This window comes from Canis lupus, chromosome 6 (genome assembly GCF_048164855.1).
Source record: "Canis lupus baileyi chromosome 6, mCanLup2.hap1, whole genome shotgun sequence".
NCBI lineage: Eukaryota > Metazoa > Chordata > Mammalia > Carnivora > Canidae > Canis > Canis lupus.
Genome location: NC_132843.1, coordinates 54,991,794 through 55,005,998, shown reverse-complemented (window position 1 = coordinate 55,005,998; position 14,205 = coordinate 54,991,794). Strand labels below are relative to the sequence as shown.

Below are 14,205 nucleotides of genomic sequence, written 5' to 3'. Positions count from 1 at the left end.
TCTAGTCATCTGACATAGCTCTGGGCCAGAAAATCTGCAGCTCATCTGACCTTTTCAGCAATAACTGAGGGCAACTGACTTAGTTGCAGGAGAAAGTGTGACAATGGCTGTGGTAAATCGTATTTTCCAAAATTTCTCACCAAACTTATCCAGTTCTATATCCTCTTCTGGAAACTTGTCACCACCACCACTATCACTCATCAAAAGACAGAGTCTGTCTCTCCTCCCCTTGAAACTAGAGGGAGCTTGTGTGGCTTTGAGCTTTGTGTGAGCTTTGTGACTCCCTTGACAGATAGAATGTGTCAACAGTAAGGCTATGTGATTTCCAAGACTTAGTCATAAAAGATCATAAAAGGAGATACGAACTCTGATTGGATCTCTCTGTTTCTTAGACACTCAGTCTTTGAACACAGCCTCCATATTGTAAGGAAGCCCAGGTTACATGGAGAGGTCACATGTAGGTATTCTGACCAATAGCCTCAGTTTATATTCCAGTCAACTGCCAGCACCTCCTGCCAGTGGTAAGTGAATGAGCCTTCATATAATTGCAGCCTCTGGCTTAAATGGTTTGCCCCCAAACCATTTAATCTTCCAGCTGAGGGCTCTGACATTACTGAGCAAAGACAAATCATCCCCATGTGCCCTTCTTTATAACAGATCCATAGAATCCATACACATACTAAAGTATTGTTATACACCACAAAGTTTGGGGATAATTTTATCACATAGAAGATAATTAGAATAATGGCTAATTTGATAAAAGGAATAGAATATAAAGGCTACCTAATATACTGAACAAAGTATTAATCGTGGAAATTTGTCCCCACATTTCTGTGAGAAAAACAAAAATAATAATCTACTAGTCTGTTGTAAACACGAACTAGGAGAGATAATCCTGTCTTCCCACCAGAAGGTTTGTGAGCAGAACATCAATAGGAAATTGATGCAATAATTTTTAAAGTTTTGTTAAATATTATTTTTCTTATATTTTAAGATTTTATTTATTTATTTATTTATTTATTTATTTATTTATTTATTTGAGAGAGAGAGAGAGAGAGGGAAAGCACAGAGGGAGAGGGAGAGGAAGAAGCAGACTCCCTGCTGAGCAGAGAGCCCCAATGTGGGGCTTGATCCCAGGACCCTAAGATCATGACCTGAGTCAAAGGAAGACTCCTTTTTTTAAAGATTTTATTTATTCATGAGAGACAGAGAGAGAGAGAGAGAGAGGCAGAGACACAGGCAGAGGGAGAAGCAGGCTCCATGCAGGGAGCCCGACGTGGGACTCCATTCCAGGTCTCCAGGATAACACCCTAGGTTGGAGGTGGCACTAAACCGCTGAGCCACCCGGGCTGCCCCAAAGGCAGACACTTAACTGACTGAGCCACCCAGGCACTCTTATGTATTATTTTTTAAAAGCTAGTGATAATTTGGAAAATACAAAGACCAAGGAAACAATAATTCCACTCTTCAAAGCCAACCACAGTGAATATCTTTCTGTATTTCTTTTCTTTCTCTAAGCATCTAGTTTTAAACATTATCAAGATTCCATTACTGATGCATTTTAATCAAATATAGTCTTTTCATCCGCTACTTAGCTTACTTCCCTCTGTCAGAAGGGCCCTGTGCTTCTTTCCTGCCCAGCTGAAGCTCCTCCTCCTCTGTCTGGGAAGCCTTCCAGAACTACCCATCTCCCAGGACCACCCAACCCACAGAGACATCTACCTCAAAATCACAGCACTAATTGCCAACACTTCTTGCTGTATAATCACACATTGTCATGGCATTTTATGTATTTATCTTTTAATGTCTATATCATTCATATAATCTTTGCCATTATGCTTTATCTCCCTAACTAGATTGATTGCAACTTCAGGGCAGAGGCCAGTTTTTTAACCTTTTTTTTTTTTTTTAAAGATTTTATTTATTTATTCGTAAGAGACACAGAGAGAGACAAGCAGAGACACAGGCCGAGGAAGAAGCAGGTTCCATGCAGGAAGCCCGATGCAGGACTCAATCCTGGGACTCAGGGATCATGCCCTGAACCAAAGGCAGACACTCAACCACTGAGCCACCCCAGGCGTCCCTAACCTTTTTATTCCCTACACCATTTAATATATATGTAGCAGATATTAAGTATTTGTTGAAAGAAAAGAAGGAAAAAAAAGAAGGCTTATTTCTAATACTCTCAATATTTATTTCAAAATTCTTTCATCTCAAAACAACACAAGTTGTTAATTATCATAAATTGGACATGTGTGTGGCTATGAATATATATATATATGAATATCTTTCATATTTTATCTGGAAAAGGCTTTACAAGGTCTATAATTTTTTCTTTTATATTTCACAAATATGCCTTTATTATAGAAGCAAACTCAGGTATTCACAATCGATTTTTAATGCTCACATTTTATTTATAGAGTATATTATTACAACATTCTGAGAGTCTATGTGTACATGATTAGGCGATAAAGGCTCTTGGAGGTTTTGTTTGATGTATCAAAGGCTTCGATGTACAAACAAACTGCAGGATGAGATGCAGACTGTCTGAAACTGTTCTAACACCAAGTTAGAACTTTCAGGAAAAGGCTGGAGAAGGGAAGGGAGAAGAATATAAACCATTTAGTCTTTAGTTTTGGTCAAGGGCATACATAAGGAGCCCAAAGCAGCGCTTAGGAGGTTAAATGCAATTTAGGGAACATTGTGGCATTTTGGATATACAAAGTATGTGTGTGGTGGCCTTTCCAAATTAAAAAGATGTTTTTTAAATATTGAACTGGAGTTTGGGAAGTCTCAGTGAATCTCTAGCTTCTATAAGGCTGACAGTTGTAGGATGAAGGCCAAAGTGAAGAGACAGGAATAATTAACCCAGCCATGTAAGAGGCCTAGTGGAAATGGGGTTCTGTAGGATATGTTATCAGTACCAGAAGGTGGTATTTTATTTCCATCACCTTACTTTATTATTCTCTCTGTATTTGTCATCTCAGCTTCCCCTCTCAGTCACGCTGTCTGCCTTTAGTTCCTTCACTAAAACACACATATACACACACACCACTTCTTCAAAGTCTGTCCAATTTTATCAAAAGCATCATATCTGGTTTCAGCTCCAGTGTGTTTTCCTGATGGAGATTAACCCCTTACCAATTATTGTAGCTGTGAGAGGAGAAGGGGAAGGATGGAGCAAACTGAGCTCCTTAACAGAAGCAAAAGAAAGATGGGCCTAGGCCTGGACCTCTAACGGACAGATGTGTTTTCTTGGCACAGGAGGCAGCCGAGCCACTGTGCGTGTGCCTGTTGTGGTTCAGGTGCAGGATGGTGCTTTCTAGAGAGTGGGAAGGGCAGTCAAGCTAAAGTCTGGAGGCATACCAAGAGAAAAGGAGGTTCTATTTCCCTTGAGAGAAGGCTATACATGTCAGAGGGTTGTAAGACAAGGCTAAAAAGGCAGTTCGAGGCCGATAACAGAAGGCCCTGACTGCCCCATCTGCTCCTCACACTACTCCTGCTCTCTCCTTGTCCAGGGACAGAACCTAGGAAGAGCTGTTTCTATTTCCTGCCAGGGAGGAGCCAATACAGATTCTTCGTCTAATCTTGAAAAAAAAGCACCTTGTGACTCTCTTACTCTCGAAGATCAGTAGAAAGGTTTCCTGTGCTGGAGGAGAGCTAATTTGCCTGACTAATGTACAGTTTCCTCCTAGAGAAGAAATTAGTCATCCGATAACCAGGAAACCCAAAGAACCTTCCTCTGAGGTCATCAGAATTCTCAGATATTCAAAAATAAAAATAAAAATAAATTTTTAAAAAGATATTATTTCTTCAATCTTAATATTCTCACAACATCAAAAATCTTCCAGATAAAACAATACAGGGAGATGGGGGTGGCAGGAGAATATGAGCAAGGGGTAAGGAGAGAGAAAGAAGAGAAGGAGGAGATGGAGGAGAGAGTAATGGAGGAACATGGCAAGTCCTGCTGCTTTGCTGTCATCATGCTGATCCCCATGAGGCCTCTTCTCTGTCCTCCCTCATGTTGCAAGAAAAACGATATTTGAACGGTTGACCTATGGTGAAGAAAGCCCAAACAACAGTGGAAGAGATCCTGTATCTTTCTCCTTCCTCATGGATTTTAATGACATCAATGAATGACAAAAATTCCTCATAAATTTTTAATATAACCTTTTTTTAAAAAAAGAAAAGAGGGATTTATTAAAAATATAAAAGCTAGAAGGTGAGTTGTGATAGGAGCAATGGGCTGATAAGTATATCACATCACAGGAAATAGGTCTAGTCCCAGCCTTCCTGTTGTAGTTGCTTAAGAAACTGAAAATGCATAATCAGGAAGCAGTCCCTGGGTTTGTCCTTTTGCATCAGAAATGACTGGGGAAAACGAGGGCTACAGAGAAATGGTCTTCCTTAGCACACTTACTTTGTTTTTAGTATGTTTGTTTGAACATCAGGGCACCATCAGAGACTTCATAAAAGGACAAACAAACACGATGCAATCATGCTCCTGAGGTCTGTAGGCTTACAAAATAAAATGCAAGATCAGGTATTTCAACTCCTGCAAATTGTCATTTATCAAGAGACAAATGGAATAAAAATGATGCATTCTAAAGATAGTGATGTCCTCAGGAAAGGTCTAGACAAAAGTGAAATTAGCCTTATTATTAGGGTGACATATTTAGGGATAATTGATATTTGTTCTTTAATAATCCACTTGATTATTTTAATTTTAGGTAAAAAAACACATCCTGTGTTTCCCTAAGAGAACCTTTATATTTGCCAAAAGGGCATTTCATGTGAAGTTGGTAAATAGTGTATTGATTGGGACAGACTGTACAGCAGTACTTCTTATCTTTAGGTCCCACAGTGGTGCATGACTTTCTGATATTGCTAGTGTGACACTGCTCCTGCCAAGACACTGATGTCTTTCAACACATGCCATATAGGGTTTTTGATGAAATTCCATGAGCTGGGGGATAGCCCATACCTATATTCTCTGTAATTCAAATCTGCTGTGTTCACCTTTCACACCTTTCTGTAAGCTTGTTTACACTGTAAAAAGTGAACACACACACACAAAAGACATGAGTTTTATACCATGCCATGACTCATGACTACTCAAATTACAGGTTGCTCTATTCTCTATCATTTCTATACAACTGCTTATTATTTGTTTATAAAATTAATTAGCAAAGAAGAATGTTTTTCTTCTCACTTTCATTGGTATTTAACATCTAAGTGTTGATAAGTCTCATTGACTCTGATAAAATAGAGACAAGTGTCAATAGAAGGAGCACAATTCAAGGACCCTAGACTACAATGCCAGAAACCCTAGCTCCTCACTCAACACTTATGAGGCCTTAGGTAAGACTCTTCATTTCTTCAAGTGTCTATAAAATGAGAACAGTCAGACTTTTATGGAGGAGAAGCAGGAATCAAATTAGGTAATAGGAGCATCCAGCAAAGTGTCTGACACAGGGCAGTCACTCATGAATATTAGTTGAATCTGATTCTGAACCAGTGGGTGGAAGAGAACACAAAATACTTGAAAAACATCCATTAAGACTATTTTTAATCCTAAAAGCAGTTGTTGGTTGAAGAACATGTTTTCTGTGTTTCCTTATTAATCTGGAGGTTACTAGTAAAGTCTCTTCTATTTTCTTAACAATAGACCAATGAATTGAGTTTTTTTCCAATACATCTTTTTGGCATTCCAGGCTAAGGACTGCATACAATAAATCAGACATAAGCATTATTCTTTAAGTCCATGATGCCTTCCTCCATGTTTGTATATTTCCAGGAACTCTGCCTGTGTGATCATCCTTGTCTCCTGCTTTATTTCTAAGCATTCAATAACTACTTTCATAAATTCCTTTCATTAATGAGAAAAAAATCCTTAAGCTGTGTGAAATATGCTAATTCCTTTAAACTATTTAAAGTCAAGAGATACAAATTGGACATATGATGTCTATATTCTAGTGTCTAATTGTCCATATTCTCCGAGCCAGAAAGGAAGCAAGCCCTCATTTTCAATGAACCATGGAAGATGAAATGATAGCTCAGAGGCTGTCAGCCAACCAAGTGGAGTGCAAGTTTCAAGTTCCCCTTCCTCAGCTCACTCACTCTGACTCTGCAGGTGAGGCTCTCTGAGATCACCATGAATAATCCAGGTGAAGACAAGCCTGAAGCAAGCACAGTCTTGCTGCTCCAAGATAAATTTGTCATGAGTTTTTCCTTGCTACTTTATCTGACGAAGGGAAGCTGCCCCTTGAGGAAGCACCTAGAACACTCCTAGCCATATATTGCTATTTGTCTACAAAAAATAACATTGGAGACTAGCAATAATTACAACAAAAAACAAATCTAATTCTTTTTTTTTAAGATTTTATTTATCTATTCATGAGAGACACACACACATAGAGGCAGATACACAGGCAGAGGGAAAAGTCCATGCAGGGACCCCGCCGTGGCACTCGATCCCCGGTCTCCAGGATCACTCCCTGGGCTGAAGGCGGCACTAAACCACTGAGCCATCCAGGCATCCCTCTCTATAGTCTCTTTTCTAATGCCTCTATCCTTCACTCTCCCATCAGTAAAAGAACTGATTCCATGTATATAGATTTTTATTATTTGTTTCTGACCATCAGCCCTTCTTTCTTCTGAAATAGCTTCCCTTCTTTTTCAGAGTCTGAAATACCCCACCTTCACCTGGCTCCAAGTGGGAACTGACCTCACCCTCCTGGTGAGTGCTTAGTCCCATGTGTGGACACATGACCCGATTGTAGCTTTCTGAACATTTCTTGGGATCTGTAAACTGGAGTTGGGGAGAAGTGGCTTTTTCTTTTCCTAGTAGAGAAGGGATGCAGATTGGCATAGGGATTGCTTGTAGCCTGGAGTAGAAGCAAATGAAGTCAGTAGTAGACAAAAGCAGAGAAAAAAGAATGGAAAATCCTGCTGATGATCAAGCTTGCGGTTCCCATTTTCCCGAGGTGGTTCCATCCCTCTGTCTCCTGAGGTCAGGCAGTGTGAGACAAGGCAATCTTCTTTTACCTAAGTAGTTCAAGTTGGGTTTCTGACCCCTGAAATCAAAAGAATTTCAATTTACATGCCCTACCTATTCAGAGACAGCCTGAAGAATATAATTCCTCAGATGAAAGGAGCAATATGAATGTTTGACATGATAGAGTACTGATGATTTTTTTCAGCATTATAATCCATTTCTTGAAAATAATTAGAAATGACGAGCAATGCTGTTTCTGACTCTATTTGACAGGGTGCATAACTCATAAGAGAAATAACAATATTGGTTAACAACTGACTTCCTCTGTGAAATCCAAGTTTTAAAGCAATTTTAAACAAAATTATTTCCTAATCACTGAACCCAGTGACTATTTTCTTCCTTCTCTTATGTCTTAAGTTAACTTATCCAGCTGTGTCTGTAGAACCCTTTCTGTTCCTTGGGAAACTTTATCTCATCATCCGCGAGTTTCCATGCATTAGACTCATTGTTTGTATCTTCAGCCTCTACCTCCAATGTTCCTTTCCCATCTACTTGCATGTATCCTTATATCTTCCTGTTTTATTTATTTTATTATTTTTTAAAAATTTAATTTATTTATTCATGACAGACAGAGAGAGAGAGAGAGGCAGAGACACAGGCAGAGAGAGAAGCAGGCTCCATGCAGGGAGTCCAATGCGGGACTTGATCCCTGGACCCCAGGATCATGCCCTGGGCCAAAGGCAAGACGCTCAACCGCTGAGCCACCCAGGCGTCCCTCTTCCCTGTTTTAATAAATTTCCCCTATCCACATTCTCCTAATGAGATACAGATAAAACGATTTCTTTCAAACAAACCTAGAGTAGGAAGCACAATAACCTGAACAGATCTAAGTTTGAATCTGAGCTTCATCAGTTTCAGATTATCAGTATGTGATGTAGTAAATTTATGTGGGTAAATTACTGTCCAGTCAGTGTCACAATTTTCTCATGGGTAAAAAAGGGATTATAATAGTACCTACTTAATAGGATCTGTGCAAGGAGGTAAGATATGCCAGCTGTTTAGTGGAATTCAAAATGCACAGCTACACTCTCCGATAAACACTGGTTATCAACATTATTATTACTTGATCTCCCAATTCTTCCCAGGCTGCTTTTTTCCTTTAACATCTTGCCCCTTGTCTTTTCTCCTCTCAGTCTCCACTGCCTACCAATTCTAATCCCCGAACCCAGCTCTTCTCAGCTGCCGCAGACCTCTCTCCAACATTTGGCCTCCTGATTCACCATCTTCTGTTTGAATCTCACTCCTCCTTTGGCTTTTTTTTGGCTCTCCTCCTAGATCTTAGATACTTCTTCATCTCCTGGCCAGCTCCATTTTCTTCTTCAGTGGAAGCTTTACTGCAATTTTTCAAGGGTTCTCTTCTTCAGTGAAGAGCAGGGCCATGTTGAAACTGGATCCAGAACCCAAGTATTGAAGGTGTATGTTGGGTAGGGAGAGGTTTTTTGGATCACAGGTTTCTCACCAAGGTGGGCAGTAGTGCCCAAAGATATAGTGGAGCAAAGTGCTAAAAGGGGCTGTAAAAGTAGGTGACAGACAAGTCCATTCATCCATTCAATATTAAATATCACCAGATTTAGTCTTGGCCAAATTATAACTAGACACTATAAAAGAAGATTTAAACAAACTTAATAACTCACTGATCAAGAACTTGAGATCTATCCAGAAGTTAGCTTTTAAAATCTTTTATTTAGATTACCTCACCCTGCTTAGTAACATAATTGCTGCAAAGTGAATGCCTAGCTTATTTGTTGAGTCCATCCCCCATTTGGTGATGTTATCGCTGTCCCATTACAAATCCCCCTGAAGTTGCCCGTCCATTTCTGTTATTTTCCAGTGTTCTATCTATAATTTTATTTCTTTTCTATGTCTTACTGAAACCTTGATTATCCTTAGAACCTCACATCTGACAAAGATTGGGAATGAAATCCAAGACATCTGCTAAGAGGGCAAGGAGCTCCATTATTCTGGAGGATCTATTGTTTCACTTTATAGGAAATGAAGCCTCATACATCTTGTCAAGTGATGGGAATAATTATTCAGCCTTTGTTTAAACATATCTTCTAAAGTTTCTGAATTAATCTTCATCCTGATACAATTAACTAATAAAGATCTCCCTCTATCATCTGTCTTGCGAGCTATTTCTCCTTGAAACTTCTACTAGGGGTCACTTCCCCTCTGCAATTTTCCTTGGGAGTAGGGACTATGCCTTTTCCATCTTTGAAGCCAATGTCTTTCATGAGATAGACCCTTAATATACATGTTTGATGTTCTAGGCAGGAGCAGGGAAATATGCTATAGTGTTTCTTAAAAGCCTGCTTCTGTTGTAACAAAGTCTAGAGAACCACTGAGACTCATACTTAGTGGGACTGTGAGCCAGTGAAACCACATTGCCTACCTCTCTTTCCTTTCTCTTCACAGGGAGTCACCAGAGGAGAGCAATCTCCCTCATGTTGCTTCCCTTCCTCTGAATATACTCTCTGTGGTCGTGGGAGATGGGGACATCCCCTGGGTAAAGGGAAAGGATGGTATCTACATTGTCAATTCTCAATCTTATTTGGTCATCTCTACCACTTGGTGAAGTAGGTAGATTGGATAGAACCCCATTTCATAAACAAAAGAGTCTAGAACTTAAGGTCAAGAAAACTCCACCAGATTGTTTTCAGTGGCTATAAGCTCAGGCCTCCAGACCCCTATTCAACCACATGAAATTCCTACTGTCATAGATCTTTAGAGGTCAGTGTATAACAACAACAGCTATGTTTTCCCTTTCCAAATATGAAGGTACCTTCATAAATACTATCTGTTGTCAATACAGAAATAAACCATCAAGATTCTATGCCACCAACTCTACCAGTTTTTTTCAAGTAAATAGAAATGCTTACCTGATGCATTCATTCTGTATTTCAGTAATTGCTTTGTACTTTCTCTAAAATTTTAGGTGAATTTCTTTTATTAAATTAAATGCATTTATTTCCAAACATCACAGCACGAATTTGATCCTCCAAGTAGGCAACCTCAGTGGTTGGACATATTTTGTTGTGAGATGTAATCAAATGACTTTTTATTTCTTTATTTTTATTTTTTTAAGATTTTATTTATTATTTGAGAGAGAGCGAGAGAGAGAGAGCATGATCATAGGGGAGGGGAACAGGGAGAAGCAGACTCCCTGCCAAGCAGGGAGTCCAACCTAAGACTAAGACCAGGACCCCGGGATCATGACCTGAGCCAAAGGCAGATGCTTAACTGACTGAGCCACCCAGGCACCCTCAAATAACTTTTTATTTTTTAAATGACTTTTAAAATTGAAATATAATTGATATATAATATTGTATAAGTTTAAAATATATAATTATTGATTTGGTGAATTTATATATTGCAATATGATTACAAACTTAGATTAGCTAACACCTCTATCACTCTATCATGTCACATAATTATTTCTTTTTTTTGTGGTGGCAACAATTAAGGTGCAAACTTTTAACAACTTTGAAGTTTAAAACACAGCACTGTTGTCTATAATCACCACGCTGTGCAATAGATCCCCAGGACTTATCTACTAGTTGCAGGTTTGTACCCTTTAACAACATCTCTCTAATTCCCCCCACTCCTCAGCCCCTGGTTACCACCAAATGATTTTTAAAGTAAAAATTGTACTAATGTCTCCAGTAGGCTATAACCCCTTAAGGGCAGAGAAATGCTTTATTTATCTATATTCTCATCCCCTTAGCACTCTGCCTGGCAATACTATATATTCAATAAATGTTGAATGAATGGATGAAGAATTTTAGTTATCTTCTATAGACGTTCACTCTCAGATCCACCAGTTAACTACCTAAGTAATTTACAAGTTTGGGGTTTTCACATATGTAATCTTGGAGCCCATATGTAAGATTATTATAATTCAGTAAGGAAAATCTAAGAGAGACATAATGCCAAATTTAGATGGCAATAGACTAGAACACCAAGAAGGATTCAATCTCTAACAAAGACCATGGTCATAAATACACTTAGGCTCAGCTATGCCTAGTAAACATGTAATTTATCTAAAGCCAAAGAGCACAAAGGGAAGTATCCTGCCTATAGAAAAGACTGGAAAGAGAGAAGAAGCACCATAGCAATTGGTTTGCTCTGAGATTGGTGTGTATTTTCCGTTCAAGAAGAATTGGGCAGTTTTTGTTAGTACGTCACCTCTTATTTTACCCAAGTGGGGAATATTGCATTTTTGTGAGTTTTGTTAGGACCTATTTGTACTTAATTTTTTAAAAGATTTATTTATTTATTCATGAGAGACATAGACTGAGAAAGAGAGAGGGAGAGACAGGCAGAGGGAGAAGCAGGCTCCCCGCAGGGAGCCTGATGCTGCACTCCATCCCAGATCTGAGCTGGGATGAAGGCAGGCACCCAACCGCTGAGCCACCCAGGCATCCCTATTTGTACTTAATTTTGATGGAGGTCAGTGCTAAAAGGAGGCTTGGGACCCAGCCAGGATGGGAAATTCAAATTCTGTGAAGAATCAACAAAGGTATATTTTTCTCATATAGGAAGAATTTCTGGGCAGCCCTGGTGGCTCAGCGGTTTAGTGCCACCTTTGGCCCAGGGCGAGACCCAGGATGGAGTCCTACATCAGGCTCCCTGCATGGAGCCTGCTTCTCTCTCTGCCTGTGTCTCTGCCTCTCTCTCTCTGTGTGTGTGTGTGTCTCTCATGAATAAATAAATGGAATCTTAAAAAAAAAAAAAAAAAGGAAGAATTTCCCCAAGGAACAGGAGGAAACAATCTCTTATTTGACTATTCAACAAAGAAGCTCAAAGCTCAAAGTTCCTTGAGTTCTGCTCTCTGCAGAGGAGAACTATTGTGTAAGAGGCAAGAAGAACTTGGTGGTGCTGATAGATTCTAGTCTAGACACTGCCACTAATCTTCTGGTGGTCAGGGATGGTTTAACCAGAGGTGAGTGCATAAAGTAGTGAAAAAAATCAGACTTGTGTTCTAATCCTGACACTGATTCTTAATAACTATATAAATGTGGACAAAGCTTTTCTAGGCCTCTTTGCAGGTTCTTTGAAGAAAATGACCCCTGTTCCTTCCTCCTACTGAAATAGAGAAACTGCACCAAACTTGTTTTGATCCCCAAACTGCTTTCCAAACAGCCTGCCTGGCTGAGGTTAGCTTGTACTGGGGACCACTTGCTTGTTGTGCAAATAAGACCAAGGTCTTGCCTCAGCAGAATGTTAAACTTTGTTAAGCTCTTTGTGCCAGTTTTAGGGGTAAATACAATTTATCTGTATCCATTTCATCACTGCATGCATGAGCTCCTTTATGTAACTATCTATCCCAGTAACTCAACCCAGTCCAATCATGTCTAATATAGTGATAGCCATGTTACAAAATATTATCTTGCTGCTGTTCTTGAAGTATGGTTTTACTTCAAACTTAACTGATTTTCCAAAATGAGTATCCAAGGCCAGGAAATATATATTGAGATTACCAGGACTTAGCTAAGGCTGCCTACAGTGACAATTCGTTGCCATTCATTCATCAATTTATCAAACACATTCTTGAGTACTGTTACAAAGGAGACAACATGCCCAAAATGGAGTCACTTCTGCTAAATCCCATGTTTGCAAACCAAGACTCAGTACCTACTTAATTGCTGTTTCAACTCATCCCCCTCACCTCAAATGTAACCTTTATTCAGTCAACATGGAATGGCCTGGTCAACACTAATGAGATAATCTACCCAGTGGACCCTGTCTTTTCCTGTAGGAAGGCAACTTTGCCTAAAATAATGCATTGTTTGCTAATAATTTCCATTTCCAACCCCATTTCTGCCTTTAAAAGTTTTTTCTTTTCTACAGCTTTGTAGAACTTCTTCCTATTGCTAAGGATGCTTCCTGGTTCATAAATTATTGAAAAAAAGCCAATTTGATCTTTAAAATTACTCACTTGGAGGGCAGCCTGGGTGGCTCAGCAGTTTAGCGCCGCCTTCAGCCCAAGGAGTGATCCTGGAGACCCGGGATCGAGTCCCACATCGGGTTCCCTGCATGGAGCTTGCTTCTCCTTCTGCCTGTGTCTCTGTCTCTCTCTCTTTCTCCCCTCTGTATATTCTCATGAATAAGTAAATAAAATCTTTAAAACAAAATTACTAAAAAAAATTAAAAAATGAAAAAATTACTCAGTTGGAAAATAAAATAAAATAATAAAGTAAAATAAAATAAAATAACTCAGTTGAATCTTTGTTGTTAGGAACTACTTCATTCCAGGTGCTGTGCTAGACACAGGATACAGGTGAAAGTTGTGACCCATGCTTTCAAATTGTGCACAGCCCAGTGAGAAGCTGCATGATGTAGTGGTGAAAATTGTGGTATAGTGATGGAAAATAAGACTTAGAGTCAGTAGAACTGTTGGTTTTTTTGTTTGCTTGTTTGTTTTTAGAACTGTGTTCTAATCCCAACCCTGCCTCTTATTAACTGCATTAATATAGATAAAGCCTTTCTGAGCTTTGTTTTCATACTTACAAATAAGAATAACACTACTTCACAAGGTTGGTGTGATAATTAATGACATAAAGTATTACTGTGAAACATAGTAAGCATTCAATAGATGATATCTATATTATCATTGTCATCAACATCGTGGGGGCTACCAAGAAAATTAACAATTACAATATCACATGTGGGATATGAGGATAGGGAGAAGGTACTATAAAAGCATTATTGGAAAAAAAAAAAAAAGCATTATTGGGGATGGTGATGAGGAGGAAGACTCATAGGAAGAGAGGGACTGATAACAAGCTGAGCCCAGAGGATAAGTAGCAGGACATCAAGCAGGAGAAGGCATTCTAGGAAGACAGACTGTTAGCATGTACAAAAGCCCAGAAGAAAAAAAAAGACACTTTAGGAAATTGCAAGTTGTTCTGTATGTCTGGATCTTGGAATATACATAGGGCAGTGGGAGAATAGTGAGGAAGGGAAGGGCTATGCTTCCCTCCAACCCTTGAAGTTGCCACAGAGCCTTGGCACTGCAGCACCACCACTGCTCCCCCATCTAAATACCAAATTGTTCCATGGCTGTAAAGACCATCACATTTGGCCTTAGGCTTTAAGATTTTATTTATTTGTGTGTGTGTGTGAGAGAGAGAGTACATCAGCTAGCA

At 39.2% G+C, this 14,205-nt stretch overlaps 1 long non-coding RNA gene across 1 annotated transcript; it reads right to left on the bottom strand.

The window, feature by feature from the left end:
• Window positions 1-2,324: 2,324 nt before the first annotated feature.
• On the bottom strand, window positions 2,325-9,801 carry LOC140635672 (uncharacterized). Its single transcript, XR_012033025.1, has 3 exons — window positions 9,450-9,801; window positions 4,421-4,518; window positions 2,325-2,589 (listed from the first exon to the last, which is right to left on the bottom strand). It is a non-coding gene; the product is annotated as an uncharacterized lncRNA (long non-coding RNA).
• Between the last annotated feature and the right edge of the window lie 4,404 nt (window positions 9,802-14,205).